Source organism: Silurus meridionalis, chromosome 14 (assembly GCF_014805685.1).
Source record: "Silurus meridionalis isolate SWU-2019-XX chromosome 14, ASM1480568v1, whole genome shotgun sequence".
NCBI classification, from domain to species: domain Eukaryota; kingdom Metazoa; phylum Chordata; class Actinopteri; order Siluriformes; family Siluridae; genus Silurus; species Silurus meridionalis.
In genome coordinates, this window is record NC_060897.1 from 19,497,988 (window position 1) to 19,509,051 (window position 11,064).

Consider the following 11,064-nt stretch of genomic DNA (forward strand, 5'->3'; position numbering starts at 1 on the left):
TATAACGAGGGTCAAGCGCTCACACATGTGCAGGAGAAAGAAAGGGAAGATGAAAGGAGGGTAGTAGAACAGAAGGCAGGAGGCCAGGTCGGATTGTGATGGAGATAAACGCCTTATTGAAAGCTGTGAAAGCGTTTTCGGGACTTGATACGAAGAACCGGGTGATGTGCAACTGAATAGTGTTCAGTACGGTATGTTTGTTAATAGTTCAACTAACCCCTATGTTCACACACACACTCCATTCACAGTACGTATGCACTGTGTTTTAGTAGGTTTGAGCGTTCAAACTGCACACGGATGCCGAACTTTAAAATTGAGTTAATGGAGTTGAGTAATCTGAATAATAAACTGATAGTTTGCTTAGTTTGGGGCAGACAGAAGCATCACATCAGTAGTGCACTGCAGACACTACATATGTGAACTCACAATGACGTGTGCTGCACCACAGACACATCACTGTATGCAGAATACCTACTGCTATACACACTACAAAACATGGATGAGCAGTATTTATGATATATGTATTTCAAATACGTATTTCAAATATAAAACAGAATTTTGTCATTTGAATTTAATATCGTTTATGAAAATGGCTTCATAGTTTTGTATCAAAACACATTCATATTTTGTGTATATATATTTTAATGCCAATGCATAATATACTGTATGTCTATATACTGTACGTCGCTCTGGATAAGGGCGTCTGCTAAATGCCGCAAATGTAAATGTGAATTATGACATCATAAAAATGCGCCCTCTGATTGGTGCCTATTCAGTATTTTGCCCAGACTTGTTGACATCAAAACAAAAAAATGCATTCATATGGAAGAAGGTGGTGAAGGTAAGAAACATGCAGGCTGCCAGCTTTCAAATAGGCGTCCAATCATTGATAAATAAATATCTGATTGACGAATATCGTACCCTCAAGTTCAAGTTTATTTCTACAACGCTTTACACAATGAACATTGTCTCAAAACAGCTTTGCAGAATTTAATAGTTAAGGTGAACGATGAGCAGCCTGGGGGTGACTGGCGCAAGGAAAAACTTCTTTAGATGTTATGAGGAAGAAACCTTTAGAGGAACCAGACTCCAAAGGGGGACCCCGTCCTCATTCGGGTGATATCAAGAATCCCCGTAATCGTATTGAAGTAGCTGTTAGTAGGATCATGATTTTGCACACCATTGCATGAACAACTGCGTGACACATAATATATTATATTAATAATTAACAATCAAAAGATTAATTAGTTAGAAAGTAGTTGCTATGAATACAGGTGGCATCAGTCGTCTTCTTATGAATGACTTGTTGGTCATTGAGTCAGTGTTGCTGATGAAAAGTAGCTCTTCGCTACCAAACACCAAATAACTGAATAAGGATACAATTATGATTCATTCACAAACTGTTAAAACATTAGTTATTTCAAAACTAACCTTCATCTGGGAGATCGCAAGGATTATGTATGTGAATATTTAATCTGTTAACTGGTTGCATATGTCAGATTTATTGCGTGACTCAGACCAGAGAAAAGCTGTTGCTATCAAACATTGTTTACTTCACCAACTGAGTAAATGTAATGGTGAAGGAACTGATCAAATAGGCAAATTGATGGAAGGTTTGTGAAGAAATTTCATGCTCCCTTGTAAAAGTATTTTTTTGGTATTTTCAAAAAATATACCATATTATCCAGACTATAAGCCGCTACTTTTTTCCCATGTTTTGAACCCCGCGGCTTAAACAACGAAGCGGCTAATTTATGGATTTTTCCTGGGTTTTTTCCCGGTTTCACAAACTTCAAGCCAAAAAACTGAACCCCATAACATTAGACCAATGAAATTGCCGAACGGGTTCAGGTGAACCAATGAAACTGTTTATATTAAATCAGATGCGCTCCCACTGAATCGGGCCGCACTACATCATAAATATGGATGATGTTCCTCTGACGTTTGACCTGCCACTCACTCGGACTGTCTACAGGAAATGTGAATCATTCGTCACGCTTTTGATTTTGATACATGGTGTGGCTGTTAAACGCACTACAATATGCACTACAATACACACTACAATACACACTGCTATATGCATTACTATACACACTGCAAAAGAATTACAAATGCTGTATGTTTAAACCTGTCATTAGACTTCTTAACCAGAAAATGGACTGGCAAACACACACATACACACAAACACCTTTATGGCAATTTTCTGGCTACAAATAACTGCTACTAACTCACCAAACGTTTATACATACTCTATTTATTATTATATGAACAGACATTTGCACTACTCGCACTATATCCTGCTCAGTGCTGCATTGTTACAGAAGTGTTTCAGAAGTGTTGTTGCACAAATGTTGTTGGCACATGTTGGTTCTTTGGTCTCCAGGTCTGTTCTAGACAGTATTCTGGTAATTAATGTAGTTGTATGTAGCACCTTGGTTTTCGAGGGCCTTTATTTAAAATGTTTTTGTTTTGTGCATGTGGTTTATATGCATTTGACTAGATATTCACTTCTCTCACAATAAAACTCAATTGCCATAAGTTACAGGGCAACAAGTGTAGCATTAGAATGAATACCAAGAATGCGCTGCAATAGAAATTTCTTGAACAACAAATCATGTTGTCACGTCTCTCAGTCAGGACATACATCTGTTAAAATGGTTAGCCATGTCTGTATGAAAATGGAACAGTTCACCGTTGACCCTTACTTGGACGTTCTGTGCAGTCTGCACTCGTTCAACCGTTTAATACAGGCTTTTTACTATCATGTGACTCAGTCGCGTTTGTCATAAAATACCACAGATTTCGTTTTTTTTTTCGTTAAACGTTGTTGCGGCTGGATTTTTATTGTGGGAAATAATAGTAAAATGTAATTTTAAATGTTTTTTTTTACCTGCACCTGAAATGTAACCAGGTGCAGGTAAAAATAATGCATTGTGAATATTCATTTGGAAAACTGTCAAAATGCTAAACTATGAAACTTTTCTACATTATGATAATTAAGTTATTTATTAAATACTCTAGTTCAGATATGAAAGTTAGGACTAGGTTTAGAGATTGAAGTCAGGGCTAGGTTTAGATATTGAAGTTAGAGCTAGGTTTAGAGATTGAAGTTAAGGCTAGGTTTAGATATTGAAGTTAAAGCTAGGTTTAGAGATTGAAGTTAGGGCTAGGTTTAGAGATTGAAGTTAGGGCTAGGTTTAGAGATTGTGCTATTGAAGGCTAAATTCAGATATTGAAGTTAGGGCTAGGTTTAGAGATTGAAGTTAGGGCTAGGTTTAGAGATTGAAGTTAGGGCTAGGTTTAGAGATTGTGCTATTGAAGGCTAAGTTCAGATATTGAAGTTAGGACTAGGTTTAGATATTGAATTTAGGGCTAGGTTTAGATATTGAATTTAGGGCTAGGTTTAGATATTGAATTTAGGGCTAGGTTTAGATATTAAAGTTAGGGCTAGGTTTAGAGATTGAAGTCAGGGCTAGGTTTAGATATTGAAGTTAGAGCTAGGTTTAGAGATTGAAGTTAAGGCTAGGTTTAGATATTACAGTTAGGGCTAGGTTTAGAGATTGAAGTTAGGGCTAGGTTTAGAGATTGAAGTTAGGGCTAGGTTTAGAGATTGTGCTATCGAAGGCTAAGTTCAGATATTGAAGTTAGGGCTAGGTTTAGAGATTGAAGTTAGGGCTAGGTTTAGAGATTGAAGTTAGGGCTAGGTTTAGAGATTGTGCTATTGAAGGCTAAGTTCAGATATTGAAGTTAGGACTAGGTTTAGATATTGAATTTAGGGCTAGGTTTAGATATTAAAGTTAGGGCTAGGTTTAGAGATTGAAGTCAGGGCTAGGTTTAGATATTGAAGTTAGAGCTAGGTTTAGAGATCGAAGTTAAGGCTAGGTTTAGATATTACAGTTAGGGCTAGGTTTAGATATTAAAGTTAGGGCTAGGTTTATATATTGGAGTCAAGGCTAGGTTTAGAGATTGAAGTTAGAGCTAGGTTTAGAGATTGAAGTTAGGGCTAGGTTTAGAGATTGAGGTTAGGGCTAGGTTTAGAGATTGAAGTTAGGGCTAGGTTTAGAGATTGTGCTATTGAAGGCTAAGTTCAGATATTGAAGTTAGGGCTAGGTTTAGAGATTGAAGTTAGGGCTAGGTTTAGAGATTGAAGTTAGGGCTAGGTTTAGAGATTGTGCTATTGAAGGCTAAGTTCAGATATTGAAGTTAGGACTAGGTTTAGGTATTGAATTTAGGGCTAGGTTTAGATATTGAATTTAGGGCTAGGTTTAGATATTAAAGTTAGGGCTAGGTTTAGAGATTGAAGTCAGGGCTAGGTTTAGATATTGAAGTTAGAGCTAGGTTTAGAGATTGAAGTTAAGGCTAGGTTTAGATATTACAGTTAGGGCTAGGTTTAGATATTAAAGTTAGGGCTAGGTTTATATATTGGAGTCAAGGCTAGGTTTAGAGATTGAAGTTAGAGCTAGGTTTAGAGATTGAAGTTAGGGCTAGGTTTAGAGATTGAGGTTAGGGCTAGGTTTAGAGATTGAAGTTAGGGCTAGGTTTAGAGATTGTGCTATTGAAGGCTAAGTTCAGATATTGAAGTTAGGGCTAGGTTTAGAGATTGAAGTTAGGGCTAGGTTTAGAGATTGAAGTTAGCTAGGTTTAGAGATTGTGCTATTGAAGGCTAAGTTCAGATATTGAAGTTAGGACTAGGTTTAGGTATTGAATTTAGGGCTAGGTTTAAATATTGAATTTAGGGCTAGGTTTAGATATTTAAGTTAGGGCTAGCTTTAGATATTGAAGTTAGTGCTAGGTTTAGATATTGAAGTTAGAGCTAGGTTTAGAGATTGAAGTTAAGGCTAGGTTTAGATATTACAGTTAGGGCTAGGTTTAGATATTAAAGTTAGGGCTAGGTTTATATATTGGAGTCAAGGCTAGGTTTAGATTGAAGTTAGAGCTAGGTTTAGAGATTGAAGTTAGCTAGGTTTAGAGATTGAGGTTAGGGCTAGGTTTAGAGATTGAAGTTAGGGCTAGGTTTAGAGATTGTGCTATTGAAGGCTAAGTTCAGATATTGAAGTTAGGGCTAGGTTTAGAGATTGAAGTTAGGGCTAGGTTTAGAGATTGAAGTTAGGGCTAGGTTTAGAGATTGTGCTATTGAAGGCTAAGTTCAGATATTGAAGTTAGGACTAGGTTTAGGTATTGAATTTAGGGCTAGGTTTAGATATTTAAGTTAGGGCTAGCTTTAGATATTGAAGTTAGTGCTAGGTTTAGATATTGAAGTTATGGTTAGGTTTAGACATTGAAGATAGGGCTAAGTTTAGATATTGAAGTTATGGCTAGGTTTAGATGTCGAAGTTAAGGCTAGGTTTAGATATTGAAGTTAGGACTTAGTTTAGATATTAAAGTTAGAGCTAGGTTTAGATATTGAAGTTAGGGATAGGTAAAGATATTGAAGTTAGGGCTAAGTCTAGTTTAAGGCTAGTTTAAGTTTAAGGTGAGGCTATGCTTATGTATTGAAGTTAAATTTGGAGGCACACAATTGTATAGGATGTCTTTGGATGCAGTAGCCAAAAATGTATCCTTTACCTGAACTAGGAGACCCAAACCTGTTCCAGCATGACAATACCCCTGTGCACAAAGCAGCTCCATGAGGATATGCTGTACATGGGTTGGATTGGAGGATTTCCTGCTATAGAGCTCTGACTTCAACCCCTTTGATAAATTGAAATGCTGACTGCACCCCAGGCATCCTGACCTACATCAGTACCTGACTTCACTAATGCCCTCATATCGCTAAATGGGCACAAATCTCCACAAAATCTAGTGGAACATCTTCCCAGATGATTGAGGGTTATTATGGAAATGGAGACTGAATGTGGCTGGGGGTGTTCAAATAGCAGATTTAGCATGTAACATACTTACGGTCAAGTGTCCACGAACCTTTGTCCATATAGCGTATTAAATATTTTGTTTATATAAAATACAAACGGAAATACATTTATACAAACTTTTCCCTCATCTCTTTACCTGATACTGTAATTATTAACTATTCACTGCTAAGTCACATGTTCTCCAAGCGTATATGTGGATTTTCTCTGGGTCCTCTGGTTTTCTTCCAACCTCCTAGGCGTACTGAATATGCAAAAGTGTTCCTAGTTGTAAATCTGAGGTAAAGATTTGTAATTTTGCTGCTCTATAACAGACCAGCATCACATCTAGGGTGTATTCCCACCTTAGGCCCAGTGTTCCAGGGATAGACTGTGGATCCTCTGAGATCCTGACCAGGATAAAGTGCTTAAATAAGTATTTAAATGAGTTATTGACTCTTTTCCCCCTTGCCAATCTGAACTACGTTCTAATATATAAGCTATACCAGTCTATGATTGAATTCTAAGTACAAAGTTGGCAGGAAAAAATGCTTTTTGATAATTCCAACAGTGCAAACTTTAGCCGAATTGTTTATAACAATGGTGCCACAAAAAATCTAGTTAGAAAAACAGATTGAATTGTTTTTACTGGTGCATGTTTTGGATATTTACTGCCACAGCAGGATTAACCTCAGGCCTCTAGTAAAACCAGGCAGAGATGATTTTTTCAACGTTTCAGCATTTTTCTCTGACAGTATCATGAATCTTTGTGGTGATGTCAGATTTTTTGCACAATCCTCCAATGTGTATTAAGTTTCATGCTATTTTTGGATCAACGTATGCTAAGTCAAAAGTGACCAATTGAACCCAAAGGTGCTCCAGCACCATAGAATTACAACAAACCACGCTATACAGAATCATATCTAATAACTTTTTTGTTGCCAATACACTGTACAGTGTATTAGTTACGTCTTAAATTTACTCTAATGATCAGAACATGTTCTTTGCTTTAACATCATCTCTGACAGGCTAGTTTAAATTTGTACAGCACCTGTCAAAATTGTGGAAACACCTACTTTTATGGTTTTTGAGAAACACATACATGTTCCTTGTTTCCATACAACAAACTAAGTAATGTAACAGTATGGAGATTTACTCTAACCAAACAAATATATAAATGTATAGATGATCCACTTTATTTTCATTGAAAAGTCCTTACAAAACTAGGACCTATGCTTCAGGTTATTGTCTAGTTATATGTTGAAGTCGATTCCAATGAGCCTCAGCCAAGACGGAATTGCATTGTGATGAAATATGGAATGGTAGCCATGTTGGATCAGTATTCCTTTCACCTGGAATAAATCTCCAACCTTCCCTGCTCCAAAACAACCCCAAACCATTAAGCTTTCACCTCTATGTTTGACTGTGGGTGTGAGACAGTCTGCTAACATCATCTCTCCTGTTCACCGTCTTGCATAAGTTCTTCTGTTAGAGCCAAAAGTGTCACATTCGGACACATCTGTCCTCTTTTTCCACTCATTCACTGTCTAATTATTGCCAGGTTTTTGCCTTTTACTTAGTTTGTTGCATTGAAACAAAAGGAACCATGCCATGACCTACAATTCCCACTGCACATGCCCATTGTTGAAGTTCCTGGTCACCTTGGCGTTCTCAAACACGTAAAGTATTGCTCGTTGTTCTCCTGATCTACTGAGACTTATTTTTGTCGCAGATTTTTCAGTTTTCGATCATTTCTTGTTTTCTAGTCCTGTCAGCCTGTTTGTCGACTGCTTGATCATTGTTTATTATCACATTTACGACCTTGCCTTGTGGTTTGGATTTCTCTGCCAGTTCGAAAAAAATGCGCCATATTAACCTCCAGCTGCCGTATGACACATTGTTTCTATGGTAACAGAACCCCATTGGGACTCGTACGAAGGAAATTCCACATATAAAAATCTGGATTTGGGTTGGTATTTAAGAATTTATAATTATGGTGTCGAAGTATGGAAACCTTTATAAGTAAATACACACTAATACTGGATTGATGGGACAGAGATTCTGAATACTGTTCGGCGAAAAAACTTTGTTGCGAAAGAATATAGTTAGAAAAGCAAGTTTTCTGAAGTAATTCTGGAAGTGGCCTGTTTGAAGCCTGCTAGTGACTGTTTAGACCTCAAGCGGAAGTTCATCCCAAAGAGTCTTGATCTCTGCCTTCCTTGTACCCTGAGAGATGGTGTTTTGATTTCAGCAGTTGTAAAGGATCAGAGGGAATGTGGTCCAGTGTGGGGTGTGATACTGTAACTGCTGTAAGGTCTAGGGGTTTATTTTTGACTTAGGCGAGCACCAGTGATTTAAATCGGACAGAGCGGCTACAGAAATCTGGCGGAGGGAAAGTAGTAATAGGGGTGGTCTGTCAGAAATCAAAGAACGAAATACAATAGTTATAGCACATTAAGTCTCATTTTCCTGTTAGAATAAACTAAAAACTAAACGGAAAAAAAAAATTCCTTGCTTACTACGTGATTTCGTTTTTTCTTTTCTGTATTTCAGCCTACAATAATACGGTAATGTTCACGTAATAATATTCCAGGCTGATATTAGTGAAAAGCGATAGGACGAAAAATATTTGGTTTCACAGAGAGACGTTTTCATAGCTGATTAGAAAACCCTACGCGCTTTGAAGCTGCTAGCTGTACCGCTGTGCGTGCGAATCCGACGCCTAATTGGCCCAGCTACTGTTTCAGAAAAATCCTGGACAGATTAAACGTAAAACGAGCGTTGTTTTGGAGAGAAGGAATAACAAGGCGGCCGAAAGGAAACGTTCTGAAGGGAAATAAAAGCGAGGGCTCTACAAAGTGTGCACGTGCCCTTCATCATGGTGGGGGGGTGTTGGGGGTGGTGGTGGTGGCTACTAAGTAACACGATCGCTTGACACAGCAGCTGGAGGGAATTTGGATTAAGATGTTGTCACGTCAGATCTGAAGTCTGAGCTTCACGTGGGCAGTTCTACTGCACTGGAGGAGGATTTTCGTTTTAATACCACTTTTAGTGATAACTTTTGCAGTCAGATGGTCAAGCTCTCTTAAGAAAATGGCAAATTCTGGTTCAGTCTTACTTTATATCGTGTTTAAATGTTTTATGAATTAGTAATATAATTTTTTTTTTTTTATGATGATTTGAATAAAATCTTGTGAAACAGAGGTGTTAGTGAGGGTGTGTGTCAGTAAGAGGTCAAGTACAGGGGGTCAAGAAAAACTATTTTCTCACACACACACACACACACACACACACACACACACACACACACACACACTTAAACAGAGAGGATCCTAGCCTCCTAAAATTTTGCTTTACATGTGTTGATTTATCACTATGGTTAGCAGGCCTGTCTGTGAGTAAAGATGGCCGTGAAATTTTCAAATCCACCACGACTGTCTGGCAAGAGGTCATGGGGTTTTATAAAGAAGGGGAGAGAAAGAGAGAGAGAGAGAGAGAGAGGAAGAGTAAATCTTTCAGTGTGTGTGTGAATTAAGCCTTATTTATACCCTTAGTTAACCCTTTTATTTGTTTACATTTATTTATGAAAAGTTCATGTATTAAATTGTTACAGGTTATTCATAATTTATATTACGTACCGAATTATTGTGTCAAAAACATTTTCGATTTCCCCAAAACAAAAAGAAAAAAATCCCTTCAGACTTTATTGTATATTAGTACAGAAACATACAACATAAAATCTATCTATCTGTCTGTCTGTCTGTCTGTCTGTCTGTCTGTCTGTCCGTCCGTCCGTCCGTCCGTCCGTCCAGATACAAGGTTTCAGATACAAAAGTGTAGACTCTGTAAATGCATAGCTTGCATGCTAACGCACACACTAAATTACCTAGTTAGCATGTAAGACAAATTCTAACAGGATAGCAATGTAAACAGACAACAAACAAAGTATATATATAATATAATATACAGTACATATAACTAAATACCAGGAGAACATGGGATACTTGGTCAAAATTCAAATTTTCACACTGAAGGTAAACAGATGCACTTAGTTAGCAATGAGGTTAGCGGTCAATGAGCAGAAGCAGGAAGTGTGTGAACAGGATAGTCCATGTTTAAGCAACTTGTTTGTTCATGTCTAAAGAATCAGATTCTATTGGCAAAGTAACAGTCGTACTGGAAAACGACAGACGCGTGCGTCCCAGAAAGTACTTTCCACCTATTTTCCACCTCTTCTTCTGTTGTTCGATTTCATTTTGAACCAGCCCTCATTCCTCATCTTCGCTTTCTCATCATGTCACTCAGTTCGCGAATAATCCTCTCAACAGCATCCAAGCATCACAACGGTTAATATTGTGAACTTTTTCAACAGACACACGCAGGAGCAAGCGCACCCATGCCAGAATCCGAACCCTGAAGGAACGCATTAGCTATCTCCGCTTTCAGTCCAAACATCAGCTTCTTTTTTTTGTGACGATCCAACAGCTCTTCAACTCTGCACTTTGGTCGGTCTTAAAAGCAGGGAAAAGAAAGTAAGCGTTTCTCTTTTCTGGGTTTGGCGTCCAGTTGCGTTCCACGCCCTGATTCATCCAAGTCCAATTTATTATCGGCAATCCAGGAGAAGAAGGTTATAATAACACGCCGTAATTCTCTTCTCAAGTTCAGATGTTTTTCTTGGTCACCGTTGATGTCACCAGCACGTTTTCCCGCCAAGAATGACTTAACCGGAGTTTCCATGTGTCTTGTTAGAGCAGGGGTATTTTTCAGGAAAAAAGTGTGTTTCAATTTTTGGGCAAAATGGCATTTATGATGATATGGACATGCTTTATGTATTTTCTGTTGGCAAACAGGAAAAACGTAGAACTTGGGCACAATGACAAACTTTTCTTCTCCTTTTTGGTCTTTGGTCTATGGCGTATGGTTGGCTTGGCCTCTGGATGATCTACGGTGGATCTCTGGTTAGCCTGGCCAATGGGTGATCAAAAGTGGATCTATGGTTGGCTGGGGTTGACCATTGTTTGATTTATGGTTGGTCTATAGTCGGTTTATATTTGCGCTATGCTTGCTCTACAGTTGGTCCAAGAATAGGCAGTATCTATGATACATGTATTTCAAATATAAAATATGATTTTGTCATTTTGTATTTGATAAGGTTGATAAAAATGGCTTCATATTTTGTGTCAAAATACTTTTTTTTTTTTTTTTTTGTAAATTACTT